Source organism: Protopterus annectens, chromosome 14.part0 (assembly GCF_019279795.1).
Source record: "Protopterus annectens isolate FY-2018-M chromosome 14.part0, PAN1.0, whole genome shotgun sequence".
Taxonomy (NCBI): Eukaryota; Metazoa; Chordata; order Ceratodontiformes; family Protopteridae; genus Protopterus; species Protopterus annectens.
The window spans coordinates 304,582,629-304,605,776 of NC_056748.1; the positions used below are offsets into that span (position 1 = coordinate 304,582,629).

General features: G+C 38.0%; 1 protein-coding gene across 1 annotated transcript in view; it reads right to left on the minus strand.

The window, feature by feature from the left end:
- Positions 1-22,875, minus strand: part of LOC122788655 (mitotic checkpoint protein BUB3-like) — a 261,072-nt gene extending 238,197 nt beyond the window's left edge. The window contains exon 1 of the mRNA XM_044055551.1: positions 22,665-22,875. The gene's annotated coding sequence lies outside the window, so the exon portion shown is untranslated. The remainder of the gene's footprint in view (positions 1-22,664) is intronic.
- Between the last annotated feature and the right edge of the window lie 273 nt (positions 22,876-23,148).

Below are 23,148 nucleotides of genomic sequence, written 5' to 3' on the forward strand. Positions count from 1 at the left end.
ACTTTGATACACATCCAAGAACTATTTCAGATTATGTGCCAATAACTACCAAGATAAAAAATGCAAGGTAATGAAAAAGATGACACATTGATGCTTCCCCATCTACCCGTTTAATTGAGAACTTTGATACACATCCAAGAACTATTTCAGATTATGTGCCAATAATTACCAAGATAAAAAATGCAAGGTAATGAAATCTGGGAGTTTAGGGAAAATAGAAAGTACTCCAGCAATTATAGCTAGTGAGTGGGATAAAATGAAAATGGTGTTTTAAAAGGGGGGTAGAAATAAAAAGGAAGAGAGATCTGGTTAGCAAATAAGAATTAGAGGGGCTAACAAAGGTTAAAGTATTACAAAATAAGGGGAATCATACAGAACAGGGAGAGGTGCAATAGCAAGAGAAAAAATAGTATAGAACATACATAACAGGTTTTGAAAAAGAATGCTGTTAAGCAACTGTTTTTGATAACTTCAGAGCAAAAAACTTTTGGCACAATTACTTGGGCAACAGAACGTAGAGCTGTTGCCAAATTTAGGGAGCCTATAACAAGAAAATTAACCAGAGATCCTAGAGAGGTATTACAGATATTTTGGAAATTTTATAAAGATTTGTACAAAACACAAGTGAGCAAATCAAGAAAAAGCACAAATGGAAATACTTAGGGAAGACTTAAATATGCCAAAGTTAGAAGTAGATGACAATCAACAACTTACAGTTAAGATAGAAGGGGAGGGGAGAGATAAAACTGGTGATATACTTAACCAGTCTACAGGAAAATCTCCAGGAATAGATGGTACTCCAGTAGAAGTTTGGAAGCCAGGAGGAAATAAAGTGATAAAAGATCTGGAAGGTTTTAACAGTATTTTAGAAGAGGAGGCCACCAACATCCTGGAAAAAGTTGTGGTAGCTATAAAACCCAAAGACCCATCTGATCCAGCTTCATACAGACCCATTTCAATTTTAAACCATTAAAGTATTTATGTCTATAATGGCTAAAAGAATGGCACAGCTGATGTCAAAAGTGATAAATATGAACCAGTGTGGTATTTTGGAGGGAGGTAAACATTTGACAACATTAACAGAACAGTGATGAACCTAAAAGAAGCAAAACACAAAAAAATACTGCTGTTATTGGTGGGTCTTGAAGCAGAGAAAGCATTCGACAAAGTAAGTTGGGATTTTACGCGCAGACAATAACAGTATTTACATCTCCTGATACAAGGATAATTAATTAGAAGGACATAAGGGATCTGAAGAAAAAAATCAAAGTGGGAGGGTTTCTCTTTGATAAGTTGGGGTTGAACAAACCAGGAAGGGGTATCCTCTATCTGCTTTGTTAAATACATTATATTTAGAACCACTGGTAAAGAAAATAAGGGACTCAGAAATTTTAAGAATATAATTGGCAAGTTGTTAGTTGGCTTTATTTGCAGATATTTTGTACCTGATGGAACTAGGAAAGGACATCTCAGTATTGTGAAATATTCTATATAAAATTAATGAAGGTAAAACAAAGGTTATGGCTACAAACTAAGTACCCAGACATGAAACGGTCCTGCAACATCCATATGTATGGGGACATGATAAAATGAAGCATTTAGGAGTATGGATTAAAAAGGCTAGGACATGGCAGCTTAGACACAAGAAAAAAAGACTAAACAAAAAACACAAACTGAGAAAATGTAAACTTTTTGCCTATGAATAACAAGATACAAGCACTAAAAATGTTTTTACTCCCTTTAGTTTTAGGCACAGATTAGGCATATTTTTATCAACCAGAGAAGAAGTTGTGGATAATTATTAATAAAGACTTGAATGGTTTTATTTGAGAGGGGAAAGGGTAAAATTCAAGTGGTACAAGTCGATTCTTCCAATTGAACAAGGTTTAGGATAACCTGATTTGAAGAGATATTGTAGAGCTACCCGGTTAGAGCAAGTATACATAACACAAGCAGAAAGCAAAAATTCAAGATGGAAGGGGAATATGATGAAGCAGGGGGCAACTCAAGAAATAAGGAAATAATGGGGTTTTGGACACAGATCCTCAAGGAGGATAACAGTCACACAAAAGGTTAAAAACAAAGGATCAATGATCATTTGTTATTAAATAGTGGAGAACTGTAAAACGGGGAAGAATCTAAAGTATGGCATGCATAGACTACAAAAAAAAAAAAACATTCGACAGTCTCCCACATTCATGGATAACAGAGTGCTTACAGATGTACAAGCATCAACCTACACTGATAAACTAATCACAGTGACAATGAAACAAGTGGCAAACCACTCTGCAGTTATGCCATGATAAAGGACAAATTATTATTCCAGGGATAAAAATCCAAAGGGGGATATTCCAGGCTGACTGTCACCGCTGCTCTTTTGCCTTGCCCTTAATCCATTAGATTTAAAACGGTATAGCTCATCAGATGAGGAACTGAAAGCACAACTGCAAGTGGTAAAACTTTTTCAGATGATATAAGAACGTCATTTGGTCTTGATAAATGTGCAAAGCAACCTTTAAAAGCAGGAAAACTGCAGCAACAAAAAAACATCAGTTTGGGACAAGAATGTGATATAAAAGAACTTGAGCAAAAGGGAGTGCATAAATGTTTGAGAACTGGATGACGGATCAACAATAAAACATGAAGAAGTTCAAATAAAACTCAGTAAGGAATATTTTAGAAGACTTAAATACTGAAAACAGTGTTGACATCTAGAAACAAAATTCAAGTCATAAACCAATTTGTTCTTCCTGCCCTGACTTACAGTTCTGGAGTGAATGACAGGCCCCAAAACGGTGCTGGATAGAAGACAGGAAAACAAGGATGCTTCATGCTCAAGTGATTTATAAAAATTAGTGCATACCAAGATTATATAGTCCCCATTCTGAAGGAGGTATGGGCCTCCTCGAAATTAATTACATGTATAGATCTGCAATCATGGGACTACATACATATCTACTGACCTCACAAGACCCAAACATAGTGAAAGTTTTGAAACATGAGGTGAAAAATATCTAAGATGACTTCCTTGCTTAGTCTAGCAGAAGCATATCAGCATCAAGCAAGAATGGAAATTAAACCAGATGTAGATAAAAATCAAGTAGCAACTGAATGTGCCAAAAACAAAAGAATATAAGGTGAAGGATCAGATGAGAGAGCAAGAAATGTGGAAGATGCACAAATATAGTTGCAACTAAAGAAAACACCTGGAACAACCACATGTTGATTAGGATCAAACACAGAAATGGTTAAGGAGAGGTGAATTCAAACCAAAAGCATGATATAAACAATGAAGTCTACATCACATGGGATCAACAGTTCAAAAGATAGATGCAACAAAACCAGATATAGTGGTCCATGAAAAGAAGATTTAGGATTTTTGCCTGGAAGTGTTTCCATAGATACTTTTATATCGCAAGCAGACTCAAAAGAATTAACTCAGGCAGATGGCAAATATTGGAGGTGTGATAAGGTAAAAAGAGGTAACTGGGAACATATGTTTTGGGAGTGCAATGAGTTGGAATTCCACACAGAGTACTCTGCCAGGAATACTGGGCGAGCAAATGAGTGTTAAGGATTTTTTTTTTTTTTTTTTTTTTTTACTGGGATACAAGATGAATTACCTAGACATAGTAAGGCCATGTTAAATTTCATTCTGGTGACTCCCAAAAAAGCAATTAAAAGAGAAAGCAAAATCTAAACCAACTACACATGAAGTAGTGAATACTGCAACAGAGGAAAAAAAAAACAATAAGTAGGATCTTTAGAAAATGGTAGGTGTAAATTACATAGAAAACAAAATGGAAAATGTGGGAATATATGCAGAAAAATGTTTTGGAGGAGGAGTTTAAGAGCAGACAGGAATTGAATAATTTATGCAATACTGCTCAGATTAAATGATGTACAACATATGGGATGCATAATGTTTGTAAATGTGAACCTGATAATTGGGTGTGATTACTTTTGTATAAATGCAAGTCTGTCTATGTCACAGCTGATAATTCAATAAAGATGTTAAAAAAAAAAAAAAAAAAAAAAAGGAAGAAAGGGTTGTGACTTTTTTTGTTTTCACAACCACCTGTTTCAACCCTTGGAAAAGACTATGTTGCATTTCCCCAGTACTGATTTGTTCCAGTGCATCTCCACAGGTTTCTTCAAGTAACTAAAATCTAACTCGGTTCAGCAGTTACTTCACTCTGCCTATGCTTTCCTTCCAGAGTGCGACAAAGATATTTACACAGGCTGCTGATGGAAACTTAGGCAGCCTGCAGCCCAGAGTCGGTGAGCTAATTTCTATAAATTCTGCTTTCCCTTCACAAGTACTAAATGGTCATAAAATATTTGAAGTAGATGGGTTACAGTTACCTTCAGCTAGTGCTATTAATAAAATCAATTAGTATTTTTTCCTTACGTAATTTATTTGTTCAAAACACTACTTTATATTTTACCCATAGGTTCATAGGTACTTACTCTGCTAATGATCTACTAGGACTTCAGAAGCCTAGCCATGCAACCCCAAGTTTCCAGCCCTAACATTTTAAGTATAATGTAGTAATAGTACAAATAACCAAAAGGGCAAACCGATAGTTATATATTACATCTATCTATAAGGGACAATGGTGCCAATCCAGAGGTGAACTTGTGGCTTCCCATCCACTCATTCGGATACTTTGCTTTACATGGAGGGAAATGATTCCAGAGAAGTAGTACACTTCGTAAGATGCATCTATCCATGCAACGTGTTCTATTTAAGGTACAAAAGAGAAGATCTCTTGAGTGGGTGTTTCTGCCACTACTGGACTTATGGATGTGTAGTAAATCTGAAAGATGGGGTCAGTAGAGGCTTTATAAGAGAGTCAAAGATCGTCCATCAGTAGCTGGTTAAAGATGCCAAAAAAAGGAACAGGGTTTTGAGATGATCATTGTAGCTTGTGTGACTTAGGCCCTTTATTTTCTTTGTAACAAACAGTTGTGGTCACCCAAGGTGTACTAGGTATTTAGACAGGTACATACCAAAGGGGGAATTATATTCCATGATCGGCCTAATGAGTGAAGTAAACACTGGAATTTTCATTTCCCTGAACCTGGATGCCATACCCTTAATAAGTTACACAATAAAAAAGGACATTCACCATGTATCCATTGTTGTAAATAACAGCTAATTATGCACATGGGTTCTCAGATCCTTTAATACCAGGTCAATTTTCATGGGGTGTCTTGGCAATGCAATAGTTGTAGGTGACATCACACAAATTATACAATTATACATGTTTTGACATTTAGTTTTAGGCAGTGGCTTTGACACCAATAATTTGCTAGGAAAGGCCTTCCTAAAGAAACTTGGTATCTTGATGCCATCAAGGTTACATTCATCTGCAAACCTGGTCAGCCATAAAACACTTAACATTAACTTTGACCTCCAGAAAGTAGATGCCAAAAGAGAAGTGGACCAAGGGCTGAACCTTGGGGTATACATCTACTGACAGGTATTTCAGAGGAGGTAGCCTGCTTTGTTCAGCTTGGGAAACAGTTTGCTATCCAACGATTTGCATAGGGATTTGCATTTAGCTGGATAAGTTGATCAATTATGCCAGAGTCAGGGATGTTGCTGAACTCCTTTCTGAGGTCTAGATATGCAAAGGATTACAAACCTACCCTCAACCATTGCTTCAGTAAAGTGTCAGAAGTCGTCAGATTATGTAAATAGTATCTACCCTTAACAAAACCAGAGTGTTTAAAGGATGCCCATCATCAAACAACCTCTCCATTTTTCAAGTGTGACTGGAGTTTTGCATCATGTCACCATCTCCTTGATTTAACGCCACTCTCTTACCTCCTTTGACAGTCATGCCCGACTGTCGCAGGTGTTCTCTCACACAAGACATCCATCTCTGTGAGGAAACCCTTATTTCCTCTTTTCATCTTCCTGTATGTCACAAAATCTTCTTCACCAGATGATGATCTGATTTTCTGCATGTGTCGGAACCACACAATCTATCTTTTTTACCTTCTCTGCAACTGGAGTTGCAGTCTTCTGCTCAGACATCAACATTTCTTCACGTGTCCCACAGAATGCATCCTAACACTTGTCTCAAGCACGATCTCCATCACCTCCAACATCCCCAACTGCTCTGCCTTTACTACCCAGGTTTCTGCACCACAGAGTAGTACTAGTTACACCTGTTTTTGTACACCTTACTTTTCAGCTTTTTAGGCATTCTCCTGACATACACTACCCCTGACACACTGTGCCAGCTAGCTACTGCCCCTCTAATTCTAGCTTTGACCTCCTCATTCAGACTTCCCTTACCTCAACCACACCTCCCAGGCACTTGAAGCTTTGAATTGAGATAGAAGAGAAACCAGTGGAACAGGTTAACAACTTCTTCTGATTACCCCTATCTTCTGCCATTACAACTAACTTGTATGTACTCATTTTCATTCCATGTGCCTTCAGTTTTGCATTCCATTCCCTTAATCTTTGCTGAAATTCTTGCTCAGAGTTTGCCAGTAATGTCACATCACCTGCATACAGAAACTTTGGTGATTTGTCCATACCGCTCTGTTTACTAATATAGTCCATCACCAGGATGAACAGCAGTAGGCTCAGAGCTGAACCCGGATACACACCTCTTCCCACTGGGAACCCCTCTGAGAGACTAAACACTGTTCATATACTGGATCCTTGTACATAGCTTGCACTAATTCTAGCAATGTTTATGGGACTTCGAACCTCTGCAGAACTGCCTAAATCAGCTTTCTTGGAACCCTGTCATATGCCTTCTCCAAGTCTAGGAATTTCCAGTTGGTCCCTTTCCTCATCTCTACATTCTTCTCAACTGTTTCACTGCAAACATCGGGTCAGTTGTGCTGCATTCTGAGCTGAACTGCTTCTCTCTCTCTCTCCTTACATTCTACTACTCTGTGTCGGTTTATCACTCACCCTCTCTAGAACTTTCATACAGTGTGACAGGAGTTCGATACCTCTATACTGCCCTCAATTACGAATGTCCCATTTGTTCTTGAACACTAGCACTAGTATGTTTATCCTCCAGTCATCTGAGATGTACCTTTCTCTCCATACTGCTATGAGGACCCCCTGGAGTCATTTCTCCCCTATCTCACCCAACACCTTGATTATATCTGTTGTGACCTCATCTGAGCCTACTACTTTACCTGTCTTCATTTTCTTTGGCGCTGTTCATATTTCTTAAAGGTTGAGATCCTCCTCCTCCTCTTTCATAGTAGGCTGGGTCTGGGGCACTACAGTTTGTGAGGTTTTCTTCATTCAGAAGCTGCTGGAATTACTCTTTCTATCTGCTTTTAATATTGTGTGGACTGGTGAGCAGGTTGTTGCTGGCATCCCTTATGAAGAGAGTCTCACTATCTTCTTCATACTTCTGCCTTTGCCTTGCAACCTGACATTATGTGCCATCTACTGAGGTCACTCTCCAGAAGCTGGAAGAGTGCCTCTGATGCCTTTATCTGTGCTGCAACTCATCGCTTAGCCTGTCTGATGGCCAACCAGTATTCCTTCCTAGCCTGGTCCATCTTCTCCATCTCCTACATTTTTCTGCACTCCTTCCTTTGATGACTTCCTGGACTTCTACAAATCTACTACACTTCTACAAATCTACTACACTCTACCACCATCTTTCCTTACATATCTTATTTCCATACCTGGATCAGCCACATATCTTTTCTGTAGCCCTTCCACAAGCTGTTTTGAGGCGCTGCCATACTTCAACTGTACCCATTTCCTCTTCTATATGACATGCTACAACCCTGAGCAATCCTTTAAACTCAGGTGCTTTTTCCCCAGTCAACTTTCAGGTCTTCAGCCTAGTCTCCGTTACCCTTAGAGCCTTCTCCAACCACTGCTTGCAGCCGACTGTGGCAACCTGTGGTTTATGCTGTGGGCCATTATGCTGCAGGCCAATTGTTTCAGTGGGGACAACCTGCAATCACCGATTCTACTCCAGTGCCCTTTCCTTACCAGGAAGACGTCTACAGAGTTGCATGTTGACCATTCTTGTATGTAATCTTGTGACTCACTCTTTTGCAGTATCATGTGTTGGTCACCATTAAGCCATTTGCCAGACAGAGGTCTAGAATATTCTCTTTCTTATTCTTGTTGCCCCCCCCATATGGACTCGGGCAATACTCCTATCCTGTTCTGTCTGTCCCAATATGTGCATTTAGGTCACTCATTATCAACAGAAATTCATGTTTGCCTGCTTTATCTAGTAGATCCTGCAAATGCTGCTCAAATGCACTCTTTCCTCACTACCAGAACCCTGCTGTGGGGTATAGGCTGAGATTGTGAACACTGCCCGTTCCTTACACTGGAGTCTGACCACCATGAGTTATTAACCAAATCTAATGACATCCCTCAATGCCTCCTCAGTCCTCTCCCTCACCACAATTCCTACATTTCTAGTCTGTCCTCCTGATGAGTAGCAGACTCTGGATCCCAAGCCAAGTGGCTTTGCTGCACTGCCCTTCCATCTCGTCTCTTGGATACACAGTATGTCCAACCTCCTCACAATCATGTCATCCACTTCCAAATTGCCTATGATGTCCTTATTTACCAATTCCACAACCACCCTTTCCGTAGCCTTACAGATGAGACTGGCCAGGCTTATAGGTCTACAGTCGCCTGGGGCAGTCGACACCCTGCCTTTGTGCTCGGGTAGCAGTCCTATAGTACAGACCCTGATTCAAGGCTCAAGTTGAAGAGCTTCTGAAATAAGGTTGACAAATCCTGTTTCAGAGTAAGCAGTAGGTTTCCTGGTACATTATTATGGCCCACAGTAGCAGTGTTCATCGCAATGGATATTGCTTTGAGGATATGTTGACAGGAGATTTGACTAGGCGTGTGTGGCCGACGGTATTTTATCTGAGAATGTGCATGGGGGGTAAAATTATAGCTAAATTATTCAGATAGCATGCTTGCTATGTCCTCAGGATTAGAGTACATGATATAATTTGCTACCATCTCTTCCCAGTTTTGAGCACTATTTTTGATTACAAAGCCTTCTTCAGTTATTACTTTGCCTGGGATACAATTTGTACTTCATATCTAGCTTTGGTTGTTTTGATCAGGGACAAGAGTTTCCTGTTAAATTTAGTAAAAACATTTTTAAAAACTAGAGGGTTACATTTATTTTTACATGCAATGAGCTTTTTCCTTTTGCACAGCCTATTTATATTTGGTTTCCACTGGGGGTGATTTTTAAATGTGGTGATATATTTATTTTGGAGGAGGGCAGATGCTTCTATGCTGCAATTACATGTGCATAGAATATGGCTGCAAAGGATTCTGCATTTGTACGGAGGTCTTCTGGGTGGAAGGGAATGCTGAATTTAGCCAGGTCACAAACTAGTTTTAATATTAGCTAATCTCTGAATAAGGAGTTACTGGAAACTGCTTTCATTGTCAATCTTATGCTGAATATGCCTAACTTCTGGTCCGATTTGACTAGTGAGGATGTTTCAACTCTGTTGAGAATCTCTGGCCATACAGAACTGGTCCACAAATCTCTGGGCATACAAGACTGGGGATGTACACGTTTCCCCAGTTGATAGAGGGAGTAGTTGAATCCCCTAGGAGAATAGTGCCTGGCTGAATGTTCAGGGCTTCTAGAACTAGGTCAGCTAGGAGGCGAGGGCCAAGGTGGACAAAGACTGGGTCTTGTAATTAGTCATGATAGGAAAGGGTCTTTTGTTAACAGGAAGTTGAACATGGATGAGTTGCATGGCATTATCCCACCCAACGAGTCTATAGGTGAAATTCTGTTTTACAAATACAGAGACTGTCACCTTTCATGCTGTCATCTACTGTGGAGGGTCTGAATGTGTGATAGGTGTTGAAACCTTGCACTGATAGGACATCTTCAATATTCTCAAACCAAGTCTCTACAAGGATGCAAACATATATCTATGCCTGTATGGAGTGTAGTTTTTTTGTAAGGCTCCTAGCAATGGAACTGCAGTATCTTTATGATATTTGACTTTTGTTTTATGTCAGAAGCTTTTAAAAGACTAACTTTGTCTTATAAAAAAAAAAAAAAAACGCAAAGAAAGCATTATGATGGTGGATACGTTTTTTTTTTGCCAATATACAAAAGTCTTGGTTGTGGGTGGGGGACAGATGAGGAGAGGTGCAAACCATACTTGGCAAAGCAGTTTGGATACTCTACCAATGTTCTCACAGTTAGACATATATAATGTACTCCCTTGTATTCCCTTTGACCACCACCAGAAGTTCATAAGGTCGCATAATTCTAGGTTAGGGTTAAAAAAAATGTGCTTTTCTATACATCTATTTTTCGAAATGTTTTTCCTAATGTCTTTAGGTAAAGAATTTCATTATTCAATTACAAAACTGTTTATTGATTTATATTAACTACACAAAACTGATGAGTTATAATTGATGGCATATACCTTTTCAAAAGAGTTTCCTTAGCCATAGGTACTATATGTTAAGACTACGTTTGTTTCATTTTACCAGTGCACAAGACAAGATCAGTCAGTCAGAGTGTTACAGTAAAACAGGAAGGGGTAGTGGAGTTGCAAAGGTATTAACCCCCCCCTCCTGGAAATCACTGTGTGGTTGTGAAGGAAAAATAGTTTTAATCCAGATACATTTACAGCTGACAAGATAGCACTGAAAAGTACTGGGCTGAGTCAGTTCAGTGAAAACTATATGCATGGAAATTCCTACATAGATCTTTTCTAACCCTTCATAGATTGAACTAATATACAAGAAACATATTCATTGTTAATGTAAAACGCATACAAAAGCAGTTGGGAACACTTTTTTTTTATTCTCGTTCACTGAATAAATATTGGTTTGAAATTAATTATTTCTTTCAAACAAATTTTAAATGATACCTTTTCAGTTAACCAAGTCATTAGTTTTGTTTAATGTACCCATACCACAACATGTTCCAAATATAAAATATCCTTTACTCTGGGCATTGCTTGCCATTGCACGTAAAGCCATAACTTACTTTAGAATAAAGCACCACCACCTTTTCAAGATTACAAGAAAATCGCAGTCTTTGTGTCTCGAATGGAAGTAGCAACCATAAAGAAAAGAACTGATAAGACATCATCATATATCATTTATTGGCAGAAAGTTGACAAAATATTGGACAAAACATACTGATCCGATTAGTCAGCACATCTTAATACAAATTGCATATTGTATATGGAAACATACGATGTTATAGATTGTATACTTGGGCAACTGTATACAGTTTCTTTTGCAAACAAGTGACTAGTTGATTGTTATATTAGTTGACTAGTTGATTATGTTATATTATTTTATGTTTCACTATTTATGGTTCAATCTATTTGAAAATACAGAATTTTTTTTTTTTTTTTTTTATTAAAAGTACTTGGCTGATAAGCAGGGTGGATGAACGCCTGAAAAAACAATGTTGAAAACTTTGTTTATCAGCTGCTTAGTGTGAATCTTATTTAGGTGTGGCTCCTGTAGGTTATAACCCAAAAGCAGGATTTTTCATTTGCCATAAGCTCAAGGCCACACACCTCGTACATTATATTAAAAGCATGGTTTATAGGACCGATGTGGCAGCAAATTGAAGTTCTGGCACAAGAAATTTGATTTAGTTGAAATGAAAGTGGATTGGCTAAAAAGAAAACCTGAAGATCTAGTGAACTTCTCTCTTGCATGCTGCTGGGGAAGAGGACAGTATAAATCTATTTTAAATAGGTCACTTTTCATAATATGGAGAAAAAGAACAAATCAGTACTTGAAGATAAATTCAGTAATTACTACCAGTGGAGACGAATTTAGCATTTATTAGACATACTGTCTTTACAAGAGGACAACATCTTACAGTGGAAATAGCCTACGGACCTCAAGAGTACAGCCACGGGTCAAGCTTGATATGGGTGAGCTATAACAGAAGGAATAATTTGTAGCAAAGGAAGGGATAAAACAAGAGACAAGCTATTAAGAGAACCCAAAAAGAGATTGGTAAACTCTGTGAATGTGTTTTTGGTGTGTGGAGACTTGTGCACAAAATAAGGGCCAATTTTCTTAAACAAATAATTTTATTCAACAAGTAAAACAGGTAGTCAAGATGCATACAGAAAAAAGACAAACAAGTATGCCACCAAAAGCACCAAGATCAACTCAAACAGTGTACTAGAACAAATGAAATAACTTCTACTCCACTGAGAGTAACAAAAGTAAAAAATATTCCAATAGTTTTGAAGGTAGTTGCATACAAACCATACCAGAGTTTATGCTCTTAGATTGCTAGGAAATTCTCAATAATAAGAACCAAATACTTTGGCAAAATGTAAAATAAAGTCAGGGTAATGGCTGTGAAAAAGAAAGCAATGAGACAATGCAACATATCAAAGAAAGGATACAATACAGAGACACTTGAATTGTTGTAATGGGAGCTTGCAATAGGTGTGATTCTAAGCATTAGTTGCCCAGATTGAAAAAAAAAAATCCTCCAGAATACGCATGGAAAATGCTCTCTCTCTATGTGAGAAAACCCCAAAAAAGTATGCTAGAGAGAATCTGCATATTGTTAAACAAAAATATGAAAATGAACAGTTTGCAGATACTGCTACAGCAAATGGACTTAACACTGAAAGTCTGAAAATGCATCAGAGACAGACAGGAGGAATGAAATTCTGAGAATGAATACATATAATGCACCTCTGTACAAAGAGGAATAAATCTACTCAGGGTATACTTTAAAAGCTCTAGGTCTCCTTGGCACTGACGAAAAAGCAGCGTATAAACTGTTAACCCACTACTGCCATTCTCACCTTTAGAGGAGGAGAAACTACTGAGGAGTCGGTACAAAAATAAGCTGTCTTCTTTTCAAACACATGTACTTGCAGAAAAACTTCCTAGTTGTTTAGGAGAAACAAGGAATAGTAAAAATAACATTATAAAAGTTCAAAAGCAAAAACTGTTCATGTTCAAAATCAATCACAGAGTCCCCCTATACCATCAACTTATATGGGATGACCCTAGAGTAAACCTAGCCCCCAATCCTACAAACTGGGTTACTGAACACACTTTCCCTAACAGTAAAACTAAACGAGACACAGACACATTTCACACATATCAGCACCCAACAATAACAATGTTTCTACCCCTTTTTGTAGCCCTTACTCCAGTCCAGACACACACACACACAGAGTCTAAACTTGCAACCAAAGTCAGACACACTCATTCAAAATCATCTTTGCTCTGTAAAGGGCCTAGAAATGAAAGTGACGGTCTCCTACCAGGAAACTCTACAGAAAGTAGAGATAGGCTTGCGTAGGAACTTACTATAACTGTAGGTGTTTGAGCAAGTTCACTTATTACAGTAATGCTAATGGACTGCTTCAGCAGAACGCCAGAAATCCATCCCAACTTTCAAAGCTTTTCACACTTCCTCCTCTTAGCTGACCAGACTTTATCCCATCTGAATACCGGGACATCCCTGCTATAAGATGGGTGTCGTATAGCTATGTCACTGTCAGAGCTTGAAGAAGCACGGGTCTGTCAGAAAACAGAGCAATGACCAGTAAGTGACAAATGTCCCCAAGGAAGACAGCTCAACAAGAACCATCTAAGTTTCCAATCCAAGTATTAATGAGATGGAGTGTCAAAGGACAGAAGGTGGGAAACAAAACATGACTGCATACCCATCCCAACCACAGGATAACAAAAGATAAGGAGTACAGGAGCAGAGGATGGTAAAAGTTACTGCAACAGTAAACATACTCAAATATTTACAATAGTGGCAAAGTCTTGTATAGCTGTACTACATTCTTCATGCTACTCACTGCTGCAACAGTGCTAACTCTTGGGATGCTGCCCAAAGCTCATACAGCATGAGGTATTTCGTCCTGTGAAGGAATGGGTTCCAACAGCCTCTGTAGGACAGTCATGGCAAAACCTACCCTAGCTCCGGTGGAAATGTTTAAGTTGTAGTGTTTGGGGAAAAAAGTGTGAACAAATGATCAGGTAGCTGCTTCCAAGATGACATGGGTGCTAACCTCTAAAGAAGGCTGTAATTGCTACTGTTGCCATAGCAGGCCATACTGCACTCTGACACAGACGGAGCAGTTTTTTCCGGGTCCCCTTCACAGTCGAAATTCATACGGCTGAGACCATATGATCGACTTTTGAAAAGCAGAAGATGGGAACCGCTATATCTGTACAGTGCAGAATGGGAAAATTTCCTTCTTCCACACTGTAGTGCGATCTCGGAGTTGGTATATTTAAGTTATGGAGGGGGGTGCAGGAGGGCAGAGCCCTCCTGCTAACAGCTTTTAGCTAACTGTTCGTTGTGTTTACTTTACATGTTCGGCTTTTCAAAAAAGGTCGATCATATGGTCTCGGCTATATGAATTTCAACTTTGTGAAAAGTCTTCCATGTAAAGTAGACCCGTTTTTTCCAAGGTAGGACTAGCAGAAACAGATGCAGTGAGATGGTCATTTGGATAACAAGTTTGTTTTGAAGCAGGATTACCCACCATTCTCTTCACAAACATTATGCACAGCTGATCAGCTTTTCTCCCTTCTTTACTCTTTTCTACATAAGCTTTCAGTTGCCTTTGTACATTCCAGGTTATGCATAATTCTCTCACACTGTGGCAGGGAGAAAAACATGTCGCTACTTCAGGCATAACGACTGGACTAGTAAGAAAGACAACTGTTCTTGTAAAAGAAGAGGAAGGTCTTTTTACGCAATAACTTGCAAGTCAGAAATCCCTACAGCAGAAGGATTAGCTAGGCAGTTAGCAACAGGATTAAAGCTCTGAGCTGATAATAAGCTGCTTCCTGCAGTCAAAAGTACAAGGTTCCATGCATATTCATATATTTGCATATCCATGCACAGATCTTTCTTCACACCACACAGAGTTGAACTAATGTACAAAACAGGTAGTTTGTTGGAGATGTAAATTAGAAGTTAAAGCAGATTAGCAACATATGTTCTTGGAGCCATTTTTGGAAAACATTACTCTTTTTTGCAGCCTTTATTTAGTGACAAATTTACTTTAACTAAATCACTAAATTTGATTTAACACCCCAATACCGGATTGCGTTACAAGATTAAAATACCCACTTTTAACGGAGCATCTTATCACAAGGGAAGTTAGAACCAAGGATTGGAAAACAGAATCTACTCCCACTTTTTAATGCAAACACTGCAACCAAAGTTTGTCAGTTGGAACTTATTACCATCAAGAGAAGAACTATCAGAATCACTTTTCTTACAACACGTGGATGAAACTTAAGAGCTGCTAAATAAATGAGTCCCTATTAATTAAATGAAGTTTCAAAACTTTGAACGTGCCTTCGACAGCTTAATGTCAAAAAGGCCAAATCCCAAAGACACGCAACAGCGATTTTTTTCCAAGAGAAAAAAATCACTGGGCCATTTCCGGGACTTTGCCATTTCATTTCCTACACTGTGGTGCGATCTCAGTTTGATATTTAAGTAGGGGGCAAAGCCCCCCACTTTATTTTGCGTTTTTTTTTTTTTTTTTTTTGCGGACCAGCGATTTTTTCCTGGGGGGGGGGGTCGCTGTTCCAAGTGTTTGGAATTTGGTCTTTTCGACAATAAGCTGTCGAAGGCACGTTCGAAGTTTTGAAACTACAGACAAATAAATAACTTAATATTTACATAACAATTAAGAGTACTGAAAACTTTCAGAACTTTTACTGTTTAGTAGGCACCTTTGTAAATAGTTTTGCTGTGTTTTTGATATTGGTTTCTTTTTTCTTCTGTTTTATATACTTCTTTATATTCTAATATTCTTTATAAATTACTTAATAAATGTTATAAATGGTTTGTGTAAACTTTAATAAAAATGTTTATATATTAAAAAAAAAACGGTACTTTAGTATTACCGCAACCACATTATATACACATCATTTAGACTGCATTTAAGTAGCAATTTGTGGTGGGGGTATTTATTTCAGTTACCCGTATGAAAATGTCGCCACTGAATAAGGTATTGGTATACTGTAGCTTCACACTATTTTTGTTAAATGTATATTTCAGTTAGACATTCATAATCGCCTTTTATACGCGAAACAGTAGAGCAGCAACCACATTTAAAAGACGACTGGATGCACCGTTACAAATTCAGCACTGTGGGGGTATATTATTCCCAGCTGTGTCTGGCTGGGCAGCTAATACATATTCTAGCTCATTAGGTACCACTTTAACCGTGTCCCTCTACTAACCCCTAACAGGAACAGCTGAAAGAAGAACAAGTGTACTAAAAACCTGTGAACCTTGCATACCGCTGTGGACTGTCTGGAAGTTTTAGTTTGTTCAAATGCCATTCTTAATATAAATACCTGTTTTTTTATTAATAGAAACCACCACCAACAGCAAAACCAACCTATTGTTTATTTTTTATTAATAATTTGTGGAAGCATGTCACTCAAAATCCAAGATAAATCACACAAGCTGGTCAGCTGTGCATGTATAACGGGTACACTGTCCCGTTCCAGATGGCAATAGTTATCAATTACGTTTCCTTCCATGTATACTAAACTTAAAAACCAATAGCACCAAATGAAGTAAAGACACAGACATCCAACTTGTTTTCCAAAGCTTTGCAAGCTATATATAACATACCTCGGCAGGAGAAGGGCTTGGAAATGAGCCGCCTCTCCTGTCCGGAATGTGGCTGCGATAATACGCAAATACTAAAACAAGTACAAGGTCTAATTCACCCCACCTCCATCTGCCTACTGTGTGGTTTACTCTACACAAGTTGCTTGAAACAGTGTTCCCAATGTCATGTCTGAAAAGGACCACAGAGTACAGTGGGCTTACCCAGTTATGTACTAAACACTACAACCCTAGGTATATTTGAGAGGTGTTATAGCTGCTGGCTCGGTGATGGTACTTCAATTTCCTCAGCACATAATTAAGGTCCCCTGTGAAGGTCAAATTCCTTCTTGCGTGGGCTCATATGAAGAGCTTTTTTTAAAAATTACTTCACTTATAGGTGGGGGTACCTTTTCTATTTAGCTAGGCAGGATCTCCTTGTATTTTATTTCCTAGCCTTCCTCATGATTTCAAGCACAACCTCAGTAAATGAGTACCTACAAGGGATGAGTTTTAAATTATCCACGCTGTCAACCTTAAGATCTTCATACTGGAGTGTGTGTGTGAAATCTGGGGTTTTTAACTGCTTGATCTAAGAGCACTGGCATAGCTGGTGTGTTACTCTGGACATAAATTATTCCCCTTGTTGTGGGAGTATTTCTTTAGGAAACAACAACACTAGTTCCCACTATGGCATTAAACAGCATGATAGGTTTAGTGTACTTAGCTGTATAGAGCAACTGAATCCCATTGCTAATATTACCACTGGCCCAAAAGCATCCACAGCAATACATTCAAATGCCATCTCTACAAAAGGAGATTTAAAAACTGAGTTTGGGGGGCTGTCTTCTGGCATTCAGGGCTTCCAGCACAGTTCAACTTCTTTATTCCTGGCCAGTAAAGTCATTGCCTTAGTCTTATTTTAGGGTGAATGAATACCACCATCCCACTGTTTTCTTCTCCATGCTCCTCTGCTTCTGAAACGTGAAACTCAGAATATATTCTATTTAAATATTTCCCTTATTCACAGACACCAGTTGCCTAAATTTTTAGGCATTTGATTATCGTTTCCATATTATGCTCACAGAAGTGGGTCTAGAAGAGGAAGAGGCATTGCCTAGACAGACTTCAAGTGCAACAATGAAATCTTTCTAATTGGCATATTCTTCCTCATCACTCTCCTGCTGCTTACATTCTATAATTCCCAACTTTATTCCCCCAGAATACACTCTTCCAGCGAGTGATCCCTACTTCAAGTTCTGCTAGTCAATTCTATTCTCTGCTTTGTAACTCTTTCAGGCTGCATTAACAGCACTATGAACTGCTTTGCAACTTACAAGCAACAATAGTTTATTGCTAACGTCCTTTCCTTCTAATGATTGAGTTCCTATGGGCTGCTTTGACATAGCTGAACATGGACAGATGGTGTAGGTTCTTCTATTACCATCATTAACCAAATATTTGTACATTTAGGGCTTTTAATACACCATGCTGTGATCTTTCTCAGATTCACAGTCCCTAGTGATGTGCCAGTGGTTGCTCATCCCCTTTTCTTGAACTACACAGACATATCAGTAGGGTTATGCATTTGCAGTTCCCTCCCCAAACTGATAAGGTTTGTCAAAAATGAACTACATTTGTTTCACATCGTCCACATATCTTTAATATGCAGAAATCATTCCCATGGCTGTCCTATACTGGGTACTACAGCAACAGAGGAACTATCTTCAAACACAGTTTGCACTTCTAGCCAAGTAATGGAACACTACTTACTTCTGTACACCCATACAACTTCAACTGCTTTATTAGTAAAGACTTTCATTTGCATAGACACTGCCTCTATCATTATTACTGCATTAAATCAAGCAGTCCTTGCACCTCTCTGCCATTAAATTATGACATTGCACAAAATAATTTTTTTCAGTAGAACAGTAAGACTGTAGACTCAAATGTTCTGGCAAATTTATGTACATCTCACAGGTTATAGGTTTTACAATTGCAATGTTGGTTTTTAATCCACTTTTAAACACATTTAAAATAATAAACTACAATCAATACTCTTTTACTGGTACCAAAATTTGGCTTCGATTTTCCAACAGGTCTAGACTACGCCATTCTATACAATTTCATAACTAAACAAAATTTCAGCTAATAATAAAACTTTCATCATCCTTAAAAATCAGTTTGGCACACCTACTTTCTTAAATCAGTAGCCAAAAGTCTCAATTTTAATAGCTAGTACTTTCATTTCATTTATATGTTGACCCGCAGACTGTAACCATAAATTACATTAAAAAAAAAAATCACACAATTACTGCACCACATAGTGGAGAACTGTAAAAAGGGGAAGAATCTAAGTATGGCATGCATAGACTACAAAAAAAGCCATTTGACAGGATCTTACATTCATGGATAAGAGAGTGCTTACAGATGTACAAGATACACCCTACACTGAAAAACCTACATCACAGTGACCATGAAACAGTGGCAAACCACTTTGCAGTTAAGCCATGATAAAGTACAAATTATTACTTCAAGGACAAAAAATCCTAAAGTAGATATTCCTGGGTGACTCTTGTCACCACGGCTCTTTTGCCTTGCCCTTAACCCATTAAACTGTCTGCTTAACAGATAAAGTCATGGCTATAATTTGGCTCCCAGAAAGCAACAAAGTGAAAAGACTACTCATTTTCTCTTTGTTGATAATTTAAAACTGTAGAGATCATCAGATGAGGAGCTGAAATCACAACTTCAAGTGGTAAAACTTTCGGATAATACAAGAATGTCATTTGGTCTTGATAAATGTGCAAAACTACCGTTAAAGCAAGAAAGCTGCAGCACAAAGAAAGTTTGGAACAAGAATGTGATATAAAAGAACTTGAGCAAGAGGGAGGGTATAAATGTTTTGAGAGCTGATGAAGGATCAACAATAAAAACATGAAGAAATGCAAATAAAACTCAGTAAGGAATATTTTAGAAAACTTAAATTAAATCCTGAAAACAGTGTTGACATCTATGAACAAAGTTCAAGTTATAAACCAATTTGCTCTTCCTGTCCTAATTTACAGTTTTGGAGTGAATGACTGGTCCCAAACGGTGTTGGATAGATTAGACGGGAAAACAAGAAGGATGTTTCATGCTCAAAGGATTTATAAAAGTTAGTGCATACCAAGATTATATAGTTCCCGTTCTGAAGGAGGTATGGGCCTCCTTGAAATTGATTACATGTATAGATCTGCAATGGTGGGACTGCATACATATCTACTGACCTCAAAAGACCCAAACATAGTGAAAGTTTTGAAACAGGAGGAGAAAGAAATCTAAGACGACTTCTCTGCTTAGTCTAGCGAAAACATATCAGTGTCAAGCAGGAATAGAATTAAACCAAAAGTAGATAAAAATCAGGTAGCAAATGAATGTGCCATGTTAATCAGGATCAAACACAAACAGTCTATGGTATTTTTAAGTGTATATCTGTGTGAAGGGGGTTGCAATGGGTTGTACTGCATGGTTCTGGCAGCAGTGCATTGAAATACATTCCTGAGCCATTATTTATGTATCTATTTATTCATCCGTTTGCAAAAATACATCTGAGGTGCATACAGTTGTACAAGAAACTGGAACATATGGTCACATTTATGAGTATGTGTATGCGGTGGGGATGCACTGTAGAATTTTATCAGCATAAGTATATTACTGTGGTCATTATTTATTCATTCGACTGCAACCAGACATGAGGTGTGCACTCTTACACAAGCTGCTGCAAATGGTTGGTTCATCTATGTGTATACATGCTGGGGGGTTGCAATGGATTGGTTGCATGCTTATGACGCAAGTGAACTAAAATACATGACTGTGGCCATTATTTCTCTATTTGATCATAATCAAACTTCTAATACATACAAGGTAAATAAAGTGGCTGTAACTAGTAGGCACGTGTGGGGGGGGGATTAGAAATTAACTACTGTGACCAATTATTACTAAGTCTATCAAAATCCAATAGCTAGTATACATAATTGATTGTTAAGTATACTGTTCATGAATAAAAATGATCCTGAATGATCCTACTGTCATTTGCCGAAGTGAAGCAGTCAGTATTCGGGCTTGCCAAGACTAAAGTGTACTTACGTGACACCTGCCACAATATTTTACTGCAGCTATTTGTTTTGTGTACAGAAAATTGAAATGTATTACTGTGTCAACAAAGCAACTATAATTGTTGGTTAGAGCAGCTCCCTGTTGATGAAATTGACACACTGCTCTCAATGACTTAAGTTAAAAAGTCATTACCCAACTTAGCAAGACTAATTTGTTGAGGCAATAATTACAAATATGGCCAAAGTGTTTGAAAAACAAAGATGAAATACATTGCAGTGGCAATTTTTAAATGAATCAAACACCCGATGTGTACAGTCAAAGTGGCAACAATTGTGGGGTTAGCTGAGAAAGATAGTGACTGGGCCTGTTATTTGCTCAGGTTAACCAGTCACTCTGCATTTCCAGAACTAATGTATGTTTGTGTGAAACTGGCAGAAATACATTTTGCTGGAAAAACAACAGCCAAAGTAAACTAGAATACAGTAATGTGAGCGTCAGTATCAGATATCTGAGATGTACACAATGTGTATAATTGCTAGGTATGGGTGCTATGTGAAACAAAGTTGAAATAAATTACTGTGGCCATTACTTTTTATTACAAATCAGACACATGAGGTGTACACATTCCAAATGGCTATAACTATGTATGTGACGGTTTGTGGAACAAATCACACCTGTGAAAGTCAAGTTAAACAGCAGTCTTGCTTTGCAGGACTACCATGTCATTGTGTGAAGTAAGCTGGAATACTCAACTGAAGCCACTGTTTGTGTAAAATAGATGAAATACGTTAGTGACCATTTCTTAATATAAATCAGACATCTGAGGCAAGCATAATAAGCAAAGTGGTTATAATTGCTGGGTACAGAAGCTGTGGATAAAAATAACTCTACTCTACTATCAAGAATCGGTTAAACGCATCTAGGTTTACAGACCTAGTGTGCATTTGTGTGACAGAAGCTTGAACAATTTACTGTGTCCATTCTGCTCAACACAGACAATTGAGGTGTGCACTATGTTATGGTACAGGGGCTGTCTAGATGAAAATGACAAGTGTGGAAGGGTGCTACGGTGTGCATCTAAAAGTACCAAGTTGTGGGTGTGTGTGTGTGTGTATATATATATATATATATATATATATATATATATATATATAGTATGTATATGTGTAAATATATATATAATTATTAACCATTCTTGGAAAGAAAAATACTTCTTTAATTGTTCTCTGGTGATTATGTGTATTTTACCTTTGGACATTTCTGCTGATGAACTTCGATAATAAAGTATTCAGTAAATTCAAACTTTAAGTTGTGTTACTCCTATACCTACCTAGGGAAAATGACTTGACAGCTTTCAATCAAAAGGTGGGCGGTGTACTGACATCGCTGTCACAGGCGGGGTTTGGGCGGGGCTTGCTACTGCGCATCGGATGGGTTAATACACTTCAATATTGCCTTTAAATACTTATTTGCGTGCTGTAAAAAAAGCTGAAGTAGTATGCCTATATCCGTTAAGTAACAAAGGCGGGTATATGTCTTATGTTGCAAAGAAATTTCATCCGACATTTAAGAAACGCTAATCGCATTAACATCGGAATAACTCAATCCACGTTTAGTAAAACTGATATAAACAATAACAAGACTAGGTCTGACTCTACTAGGTCACCTCCATCAGACCACTTTCTTTTAAGGCTGTTTTGAATCTCTACACTAACAAATTAGCATACTGTAATAGCGGTCACTACTAAACCGTCACTGAAAAAAATAGCACTTTCAAAGAAATGAGATTCATCCCAGTCACAGATTAGCAAATATCATGTTTTACAACTCTTTAAACCGGCATGTATAACGAGGCCGTAACATTGCCGAAAAACAAGGCTCCGAAAGAGCTGTCAATAATCCCTCACGCTTCTCAAAATTTCAGTAACAATGGTTACCTACCCTTTCCGCCAGCGTGACAGTTGTGCAGAAACTGAAATTAAAGGAAAAATAAAAATAACCACAAGATATACTCCAGCCGCGCTTAAAATACCAAATCTTTTCAACTACAACACGTACGTTTGAAATTATCCACCTCCTATCATAGTTGGATAGCGATTGGACTGACGTAAAAATGCCTTGTTTCCGGTCTGTATGGTGGCCTTTAGTAAAACCTGTGTAAGTGTTCCGTTCATACCGCTTAACTGTACAGTTTTTTGCAGAATTTCCAGATTTTTTTGCCTCACATTTTTAGTCCGTTTTTCATAAAGTCATGCTTTTTGACAAATTAGTGACAGATCATTAAAGACTTAAGTTAGAAAAATAACATACCTCTCAAGTGTACTTCATTACGAGGAACGTACCTCATTTGGGGTCTTTAAAAGTTCATGTTCCTCAAAGTTCCACATTGAAAGATTCTGTCACACATTCAGTGTTAGGAATTTTT